The sequence below is a fragment of the Aythya fuligula genome, chromosome 12 (genome assembly GCF_009819795.1).
Source record: "Aythya fuligula isolate bAytFul2 chromosome 12, bAytFul2.pri, whole genome shotgun sequence".
NCBI lineage: Eukaryota > Metazoa > Chordata > Aves > Anseriformes > Anatidae > Aythya > Aythya fuligula.
This window is the reverse complement of record NC_045570.1, coordinates 1,444,019-1,455,000: the sequence shown is the minus strand read 5'-3', so window position 1 is coordinate 1,455,000 and position 10,982 is coordinate 1,444,019. Positions and strand designations below refer to the sequence as shown.

The 10,982-nt window shown below is 38.0% G+C and overlaps 1 protein-coding gene across 13 annotated transcripts in view; it reads left to right on the top strand.

Moving 5' to 3' along the window:
• Window positions 1-10,982, top strand: part of ZNF536 (zinc finger protein 536) — a 351,794-nt gene that overhangs the window by 35,922 nt on the left and 304,890 nt on the right. The window contains exon 1 of one of the 13 annotated variants that reach the window (XM_032195423.1): window positions 1,594-1,700. The exons of the other annotated variants lie outside the window; for them this stretch is intronic. The gene's annotated coding sequence lies outside the window, so the exon portion shown is untranslated. Of the gene's footprint in view, window positions 1-1,593; window positions 1,701-10,982 lie in introns of those variants that run through there. 13 annotated transcript variants of the gene reach the window in all.

Genomic DNA, 10,982 nt, shown 5'->3' with positions numbered 1-10,982 from the left:
TGATTCCACATTATGCATTAGTGTTTTGCAAAAACAGCAACCTACCACTTAATGTTTATGTACTGCTACAGTCCGACGTGTGCTGATGGCCATAATAAATGATGTTTTTATATATTGAAGTTTTGTTATCCATATCTTCCTTACATCTTTTTCCATAATCACTTGCCTCTTTTTCTCAGTTGAGAAAGTTCTCTGTGATCATTGTTTGGGGATTCACAGAGGAGGTTAAGTCCACCTGCTTCCTTGCACATTGGCAGTGGGGTAATAAAGGCGGCACTGGTCCCGGTTCAGTGCTCTTTAAACAGGTTTGTGCACTTGGGCTGCCCACTTTCTGCTCACCCACTTCTGCAGGAAGGGAAATACTCCTGTCTCTATGCCCAAAGGCATGCTTTTTTTGTTGTTCTCATCATTGTTGTTGACAGTCATAGCAGGGTGATGCTCTCCTGGGAATTTCTGAGGCTGTGTGAATGAACAGAAGATCTAGGGTCATTGTAATGATCTTCACGTTCTTTTGCTGCTGCTTGAACTGGATATACCTAACTATTCTGCCTAAGAAGCAAGCCCTGTCCTCTCGTTGTCTCCTTATTTTTATTGTCTTTAGATGCATATTGATGTTCACCTGTCCAGATACCTTTACAGCTACTAATGAAAAAATACCTACATTAACAACATAGACACAAGTGCGCCTTGGGATGAATATATTATTTATAAAGACTTACCATCACACCCCTCACAGTTACATTTTATGCTGCTTGTGGGTGTACTCCTGTGTCTTGTTGGCAATGCAATTAGTTGCACTGTGGGAGATTCCCAGGTTCAAAGCCAGGCATGTAAAATCTATTTCACCCCTTTTTAATATGTTGGTCTTTTTGTAAATGAAAAAAAAAAAAAATTAAAAAAATCATGACACCCCTTAACAAACAAAGCAGAATAACAATATTTGAGAAAATCTTACCAAGTCTTATCCAGCCTCTATTGCTGCTGCTTGTGTGTTACAGCTCAGCATAGTTGTACTAGACCAGTACTGCTCTGCAGGTGGAAGTGTGAGGGCCATTGAACACTTTGAGTTTTTCCAGTGGATCACAATTACAGAAACATCTGTGCTAAATAACTTTGTGCAGATGCACTGTGAAAATTCAGTGTTCAATAGCCCTCAACATTTCTAATTTCTTACTTGTGGTGGTGTAGTTTAGAAGTTGCACGTTGGGTTGCAGTATAAAGCATATTGGAAACATTTGTGAAGGGCATTTTTAGAATGCTTATGCTGCAGTGAAAGTACTCCCAAGCACTTTGTTTCTTTATTTAGAGTTATTCCATTAAAAATTGGACAAAATACATGTTAAGGATGCTGTTGATGTAATGCTGTATGAGAGTGCAGAGGTCTGGTATATCGTACGGAAAGAAGCTGAAAATCAAAATTTTGGGGAAAGTACTAAATTCAGGACATGAGGGAAACTTGGAAAAGCTAGGCTTTAAAAATATTGAATGCTACAGTGAGATCATACAATTTGAAAAAGTTGAATGCATATGCTTCCACAGGAAATGTACTCCCTACCTTCCGTTCTCTTTTATCTAGGTGCTCTCTATATTACAACAGCAGGAATGAACTAAAATCTTCAGGAATACAGAAGCAGTTCTGTGAATACTTTGGGTGGTTCCAGGCTTATCTTCCATAAAACAGCTAAAAGATGTAAATGCAGGTAGTGTTTTGCTGCTGTTTTTTATGGGGCTAATTTAATTTTTAACACAATCCATGAAAATGCTTTAAACAGATCTTGATTTTAGTTTCAGCAGTGTCTACAATGGAGGAATGATTTGCTGGAATCTTGTTCAATGGGACATCCACTGAGGGACTTTTAATACTTTTCTCCTTCATCAGGATATCAATGAAATTGTCTGGACTGCAGCTGACTATATATTTCAAATTTAAGCCTAGTCTGTTGGGATAGGTGGCAAAGGGACAAGTCATGTGCTCAAAGTAGTGTGATATTTATCCTGTGTTCCTTGTAGGCTGAGCTTATCCCATATCGTGGCAGTCAGCCCAGCTCAGCAAAAGCCATTTCCACTTCATTTCTCAATGTCTGATTTTGCTTCCATTGAAGTTAATGGCAATACTCCCACCGTCTTCAAGTGTACAGGGATCAGATATTCAGAGAGGCTGGCTACACTTTCAGTGCTTTCATCTACTTGGAAGTCAAATTTTGTACTTAACTTCTTTTAATCTCTTGGAAAACTTAAGATTTACTTATTTTTCTCCCAACTATTTCCGTAGCCTAGTGTTATGTGTTTCTGTGATTTCACCTATTAGTGGGAACTTGTCATTAGTATTTTGTTTTGGTTCTTACAATAACTTTTACTTTAATGTGAGAAGAGAAATTTGTTTTTTATGATCAGATTTTGTTGTTGTACTCCAAATCATTGCAACCTTTCCATGGACATAGGCTCTTGTTAACAAAGGTCTTAAAATGACTAGCCATACATAACTATTTGTGTTAATGAAATACTTGGCTGCATTTATGGTCCATTCAGAAACAAGTATGAGTCTGATAGATACAAATATGTTTTTCAGTGTGGATTTACATACATTTATGGATTAGAATCAGGCATTCCTCCTTTTATAGTCAGTGTAGGTTTAACTAGGTTAAAAGGTTTTCTTGAATATTCATCCAGACATTTATTTTGAAATAAGCTTCTGGTTTAAGTTTTGCACAAATTAAAAAGTACATAAAAACTGGAGGAGGAGAAGAGAAGTGAGTTGAAAGAAATGAAGAACTAAGTATATTTAAGTTTTATGGCTTATAAACCTCCAAATTTCAGAGCTTTACAAAATTAAAAGGTTAGCTATGAATAAGCACAATCAAATCTTTTCTTTTGTCCATATTTAATTCAAATGAGATTGCTCCATATTGACTTCTAATGCTAAAAGGCCACCCATCATGGAATCCCTGCAGCCAATGAAGCAAGCAAGTGAATGCTTTCTTAAATGATGCTAATCAGTCCAGAGAGGCCTGCCCTCTATCCCCATCAGTATTCTGTAATTCAGATGTGCTGATAACCTGAAATTGAATGTGTCAGTATGCAGACACATGAAGAAAAAAGGAAACTAAAAGGCAAAAGAGACAGCTATAGAGACAATGCCTGTTTGATTTTTTTTTTTTTTTTTTTTTTTTTTTTTTTTACTTCCAAGTGAAGAATAAAAAGAATAGCTGGTAGTACTTCTCAAATGCTTACTGAGAGCAGTACAAGAACATACAGAAAATTCATAAGTAGTCTAGACTCTCAGTTTCCAAACTGAGAGGGAATATTAAAAAATGAGAAAACAATGACAAAACACAAACCCTACTATCCAAAATAAAATACACTTTAAAAAGACGATTCTTACCCTTCCGATAGCTAGCAGGAGGACTCAGTTGTTATCTCTTACATGTCTTGTTTTTTTTTTTTTCCAACTTTAGATTTCAGCTGTTCTATATCACATCTGGTTTAAATTTTGAACAGACACTTCATGTCAGATGCAGATTTTCTTGCAAAGAATGACATACGTTTGCTGTTGGTTTTAGACATAGTTGTATCAAAAATAGTTGTTTTTCTTTTTTTTACTTTTTTTTTTTTTTTTACTTTAGTATAAAAATGATTTAACTTTCTGAAATAATTCTTGCAGAAACTTTGTGTCTAATTCTGGCCTGTTGTATCTGTGGAAGTGGCAGGCATATCTCTGAAGGCAGAATTAGGTCTTTTAAAATGTTCTGCTGTTTCTCATAGTGTACATTGATTGGAGGGGTTGCTTGAATTTGAATTTGGCCTGCTGGGTTTGGACTCTAGGACCCTCTTATTTCATATATTCAATTAAAAAAAAAAAAAAACAAAAAACAAAAACATTGGAATGTGTGTTCCATAATTTATTGTGTACATGCTGTATAAGCTTAATTGCTTTTAAAGATATTAGCAATGGAAGATCTCTCCACTGACAGCTTCCGTCACAAGTTCATAGGACAGAAATGATGATAAAGGTCACACACAGATGAAAACTGGGATGCCAAGAGGAGAAGGTTTGTTAACCACATGGTGCTGATACAATTTTGTTACATGAATTGTAATTTGTGATGTATGGAAAACCATCTAGCTTTTTTCATTGGTGAGTCACAAAGGAAGTATGTCGGCATCTCCATTTAAAAATGGGAGACAGGGACATCCAGAATTAGGACAACTTGGAGTTAGTGAGTGGGTCACCTGGCCAAGCTGGGAAGTGGACATGGTCTCTTGACTGCAGCACTGTCTACTAGGGTGTGCTGTCGGCCTTGGTGCTCTTCCCAGGAGCTCATCTGTCCTCAGAGGTAGCAGCCATCAGACGTGCATGTGGAGCAGCTCCATGCATGCCAGTGGAGCAGCTGCCTCTTGAGCCTGGAGGGCTGCTTGGTGGCCATGGGCTCACCTGGCTCAGAGCATGTACATGAGTATGAGTATGTTCATGACAATGAATTAAAAAATAAGGGAACTGACTGAAAAAGTAACAGAAGTTCCCAGTTTGTACTCTGTATTTGTCATTCTGTCTACTATTACAAGGCACCTGCAGGACTTGCTTTAGGCAAATATAAGGTTACTATGGGATGGTAATCCTACCTATTGGAAAAGGTTACTCTTTTCCAATTCCAGATAATTATTAGTGTACTTCTCAGGTTGGACTGAAAGGGTTTTAACAGGCCTTGGTAACCAGTTTTTGCTTCCAGAGGATTTTGGTGTGCCCCCTCACATACTGTCTACGTCTATGCTGTCTAATGCCTATCACATGCTGAGAGAAGAGGAGCGAAGCTTCTGTAGCTCACCAGCTCTGCTCACCCCTTGGCTGGGTGCTTTCTGTTAAGCATAGCTGTGAGAAGGGTACCAGATTCCTCAAGGTTGATGGAGAGGTTCCTGTTGACTTGTGTGTGTATAGCCTAATGCTCCTGCCATTAGCCTGATTTTCAGTGTGCTGAGAACTGCAGCTTCTGTTAATCAGTGGGATCTAAGTGTAATTAGCATTTATGAAGGGACCATTCAGACGTGCTGCTGCCACTACTTTCCAAGTCTATTGATGGAATGGAAAGAGACCAAGAACCTCACCCTGTTCTCTGGTCCCTGTCTGCCACCAGGAGATTAGAAGGCTAGCCTGAACAGGATTAAAATGACATCCTGAATTTTAATTATTTATCTGTGCACTTTTTTATATCTTTTCATTGCTTAGATATTTTGTCTTATCTTAAAAATATTTATTTGAAATTGTCAGTGATCAAAGGCTTGGAAACAACAGAGCTGGATATGATTTTTTTTTTCTCTTTGGAGGAAATTGGAGTGTCAGGATAATTCTTGTGTATGCAAACATTACAAGATGAAACCAATCCAAACGTTACATCCTTAAACTTCATTGTAGAAGGTTAAAACTAATGTACATATATATGATTTACCTACTATGAGAATTCAAAGATATCTGGTATATCTTGTTTTTAATTCAAATTAACCAATTTTTACTTGATCATTTTATACACACATGCACACACACGCTCCCTCACAAACACACATCTGTGTGCTGAATTGATAAAGAAAGAACTCTGGTTAAATAATCCACTTTTGTCTGACAACGGAATCAGTTATAGAGGTGCAAATATGCAGAAAGCTATTTGGAAATGCATCCTCGTAGTTGTCAGGTTTTATTATGCAGGAAGGTGTCATGTTTGTTACGAAGCTGAGTGCAGATGGCAGAGTGGAAGAAATGGATCACTAATTTTAACAATGATTAATGAACAGAGATAGAAAATGAATTACATTGGACTATCGGAGGCAAGAAATATTTTTGAGAAAATTTTGACTCATCTGCTGTGCTGTTCTCTGTAAATTATTTTCTGAAATTCTATATGTTGTCAACAGTTGACTGCATTTTCCATTATTGTCTATTTCTGTTCTTAAGTACTTTTGTGTTATTACGGATACATAATTTCAAAATATCAATACATTCCTGATTACTTAGAGAAAATATATGTAACTATATGAATGTTCCAAAGGCTTGACCACAAATGTCCTGTTTTATAGTACTTCCTCATTCTTCACCATTTTATCACTACATTAGCAATATTTAGTTAAATTTTTTTTTTTTCCTAATACAAGGAGGTAGTTGGGGCAGAGAGTGTTCAGTGTTCAGAAACTAAGGAAAAACATAGACACAAAGTTAACAATAAAAGGCAGCCAAGTGGGTTAGCATGGTTTTAAGCTTACTGTGCTGATTCCACTATTTGTGATTTCACAGTCTAACCGGGAAAAACATACACACAGCTGCTTTTTAAATTGCTGCCACCCACGTGCTCCCCTGCTTCACTGTAAACTCAGTTGGCGCACATGTCCTCCCTGTGCCTCCGCACACACTCCATGCCTGTTCTTGCACATCCCTGGTGACAGAGGGAAAACGAAAGTTGCCACCAAGATAAAATTTGTTGTTTATCCTTGTTTTACAACTTGCTGCAGTGTGCCGTCTCCCCAGCTAACCATGGTGCCTTGCACTTCTGATGTGAGGGCTGGGGGACTCGGCCATCCTCACAGGAGGATTAGTTCTGCTTGGAAGAACTGTGCTCGCACCACCTTCACTCCAATATTAAAATACATATTAAAAAAGAAAAGAAGTGTGGTGACTGAAATGGAATTAAGTATTTCCATTGTCGATTGTGCAGTGGTCTAGAAGTTGAAGTACAGCAGGGCCAAAGGCTGGTTAGTTCTTTGGCAGTGTGAGGTGTTTGCAGGGGCCTGACAGGAGGCCTGGGGCCTGTGTGGTGAGGGTGCAGGGCCTGGCACCTGCTGTGCCACCACTCCTGTCAGACTGCCCAGGAACGCAGGAACCCGTGTGGTCAGGAAAACAATCGCCTTTGTGGTTTTGGAGAGCTGTCTGGCAAATGTGCCCCCTGGATCCCTGCAGATGGCATCATGCTGAATCTCTCCTCTGGTCTCCAGAGACTTTGCAGGCTCCAGAGCAGGGTGGTCACCTGCAGTCTAGCCATGGGCATTGGAAGGTAGACACACTTGTCCTGCGTCTCTGGAGTGTCTGTGTTGTTCTGGCTATTGTAATGCTGGTTGGCTTTGGTTATTCATTGACGATGCTGGTTAATTGCATTGCTACTACCTCAAACTACAGGCTAAGCGAAGCTAAGACCTCTTCAACAGATTTTGTTGCAGGCAGGGAAGTGTACCTGTTCACATTTGATCTGAATTTGGCCTGTCACATTCCATTAACCATGTGGGGTAGGTGACTCTACTTCACTCCATTGTGGTGACCTCCTCCTGTTTGATGCTTTATGTTACCACAGTTGTCTGTACTTTCTGGTGTTTAAGGACCTGATCCTTTTACTTGTGCGAAGAGCTCATTCAAGAAAACTCATTGATTTCAAGGAGACTGTCTGTGTGCAAAAGGAGCACTTTGCAGGATTTGGTCTTAGGCAAGCAGCTTTATTGTTAGAGAGTACCCACTTCTCTGTATGCAGAATAATTCTAAAGATTGCTTGTTGTTCTGTAAAAGAAAACAGTAATTCTGGAGGTAGGTAAAAATATTAAATAACTTTGCAGAAAATAAATCACTTCTGTGGAAAGTGTACAACTTCAGGCTATGGTAGGACATGTTGGGGTTATGAGCAAATGGCAGTTCCACATCCATTGCCTTTTTGAAAAGTGCTGACGATATAGTTGCTGCTAAGTGTATGGCAGTTGTGATTTTAACTTCAGAAGCTGCAGGGGAAATATTGTTTGAGAACTTCAGGCTCAAGCTTCCACAAGATTTATTCATAAATGCAGGTATATAAGATGCTCAGGAATTATCAACTCTACCTAAATTGTGCTTACATTTGCACAAATACTTGAAAAATGTTCTTCAAAATATATCAGGGAAGACTCTCCTGTAGTGTTTTGGTTCTTGGAATAAATAAACTGACTCAGAATAATCGTAACTTTATCATTGGTTTGCATCTGTGACCAAGCTTTATGATTTCTTCCATATTCTGTTTCAAGATGTGCTGTAATCTTGCTAGAAATTGTTAAGATAAAATTTTAAGTGACTTTATGAATGACTCTAACTCTAGTGCTTTGCATGTAATTATGGTCCTGATGGGAACATAGTTTAGAAAAACAACTACTGGAACAATAGAAGCCCTGCTCAGGTTACATAGCATATGCTAAACACAGAGAAAACATACACAGTGCTTTAGTGAACAAGGCAGGGAAATGCTCCTGGGAGCCAATCTAGAATGTGACTTAAGGCAAGTGTGGCTTTTTGTGTCTGTTTCTTTTGGCAAACTAGTAAAGTGGTTACTTTGTGGTGGCTGGAATTCCCTTTTAAGCCCCTGAGGTTGCTGTGCATGTACAGAGACTTGTACCTAGACCTCTTGAGGTAGGGTAGGTGTTAACAGGGGTGGCATCCACAGCTTTGAGACATCAGTACTGCGCTTGTACGTTTCTCTTCTGCCTTGTCCTCACATATGCGTGGGGAGATGGAACGTGGACAGATGTACACCAGAAATAATGAGGCTTTGGCAAACCTCTGCTGCTACTACAGCAGTACTATTTTTCCACCTCAGTAATGAAAAGTTAAAATGCTATATATATATATTTTTACGGAATCAATATATATGTAACGAAGTGTCCGTGTGATCAATGTGCCGACTTAGGTTTTCAAAATTTCCTGTTTGGTAGTATAGTTGTACTTGTATATAAAGACATGGCTTTGTACCTATCGAGACATGTTATTTAACTGAACATTGGAAGCATTGCAGACATGAGGGTATGGGTGTCACTAAAAATCCTCTGTGGTCTTTCTTAGACCTCAAGTGGCTCCTCTTAATTTCTTAAGGCATCTTATTAGTTGAAGCTAATGCAAGTAACCTTAACTAAATTTTGCTTCACTGTTCTATAAAAAGAAGGAAGCACAATTTTTTTAAAAAAAAAAAAAGAGAGAGAGAGATTGATTTTGAAACATTAGTTCTGTTAGTGTGATGTGCATGCAGCACTGCAAAATGCTTGCGGGACTGACCTCTTAGTTTTCACCATTACTTTGGCTTAGCTTAGCTCAAATACTTGAGCAGAGGAGCTGGGTCTGTTGACATTTCTGTTCAAGTAGTTTTTTCTTGTTTTACTCTGTGTGCAGTACTGTATGTTTTAGAACATTTAGTATATTTGCATAATATATGCACCTTTTTTTGCATGTATATATACACACACACACACAATATATATAATATTAATACTGATATGAGCTATACCATGATCTAGAGGATATCTAGGAGGCCTGTCATACTTCTGTTACTTCAGGTAAATAACTGATTGACCTTTGTGGTGTGCTGATACTTCACTAATCAGAACCTGAAATCTGTATAACAACACTTCATTTACTTGATAGACAAAAGAACAATTGCACTTGAAGTAATGTGATTTCTAAATAGACACTGCCTGTCAAAAATAAATGCATTAGAAGTAAAATGTAGCTCAAGGAGACAATTAGCAAACAGAGGTGACACTGTAAACAGGTGCACCCATTATTCCCAAAGCTTGTGGCAATATATTCACATCTTTTAGACTGATGGAAGATCATGTGACAGTTTGGTGAATTATCTATCTGTATCATCTGACTGATGAAGCCTGCTGCAGTTGCAGATCATTTAAAAATGCATCTCACAAATTACATGGTAGCTGGGAAAAAATGCAGGTTTTCCCGAACAATGCCTTTCTAAAGCTATGTGCTGGAATACCTAATTTTTCTTTGAAAGGATGTAGACCGTTTCATTATGCTATGTATACAGTCAGTTAAGGTTGTTCAAATTCATTACAATGTTTGTTAATCTATAAAACATTTTCTATTCTGGTTTTAGTGACATTGAATATTTTTTTATGTGCTATTTCTGAATCATTTTTTCCCTATGAGCTGAAAGGGAATAACACATTTTTTATATAGACTTCTTAAATCACTACTTATCAAGGAAGATTTGAGATGAGAACAGTTGACCTACATCTTTTTGTGGGTTATTGGATTTTTTTTCTACATAGAAAATGTAAAACAAACAAAAAAGAGGGAGTTTGTTTATAGATTCTTTCTTTACTAGGCTGTGATGAGAGCAGTATCACTTATGAAATGTCCTCTTATGTGATGTGGTGAAAACTGCCTCAGATGGTGTTTTGTAATTTGATGCACTAACAAGATAGCTTGGGAAAATGCATTTTTCATTTCTATCATTTCATAAGTATTTTATATTTTCTTCTCTTTAAGTCTGTGAACTGATGATTGTTTCAGTAGAAGTAGAGCTCAGTTGTGTATCAATGGGTAGTTGTTCCTGATGACAATGAGGGTCTAACAGGACACCCTTATAACTTGAACATATATTTATATATGTATATATATTTTATTGCTACCAACCTCAATTAAAGTTATGATTTGAGGCACTCCTATGGAACCAGACATATCATAAAAATGACTTTTATTGTTTGGCACATACCAGTTTCCAACAGGTGCTGCTGAGATGCCCCTGGATAAGCTGAAATTTTTGGTTTCCCTATACTTTTCCATGCTGAAGTCTTGCAGGCAACACCCATCCCTAACTGTGTTAAAGAAAAACGTTTAAATCTTCCAAGCAATTGATAGTCAGTTTGCTTTGTCCTTCAAGTCTTGTAACTTCTGCTTTTAATTGTACATACAAGTGCTACAAACCCAGGACATTAACTGAGTTGAAATAGTCCTGCAGATCTTCAGAAGAGTCTAAGGTTGATATTTTGGGGTTTTTCACAAGAACCTTATTTTGTGTGAATGAAGAATTGGCTCACGGAGTATTTTAAATGGTGTTGAGGCTGGGTTGCTCATGTATGCTGTCCCAAGCTTGAGTATTAATGTAGGTGTTAGCACAAAGGTTGCATCTTACCTCCTTCACCTTTGGTACCAAGTCAGTGTTGGGTGCTGGTACTCTTGAAGTAACATGTTTATCAGGAAC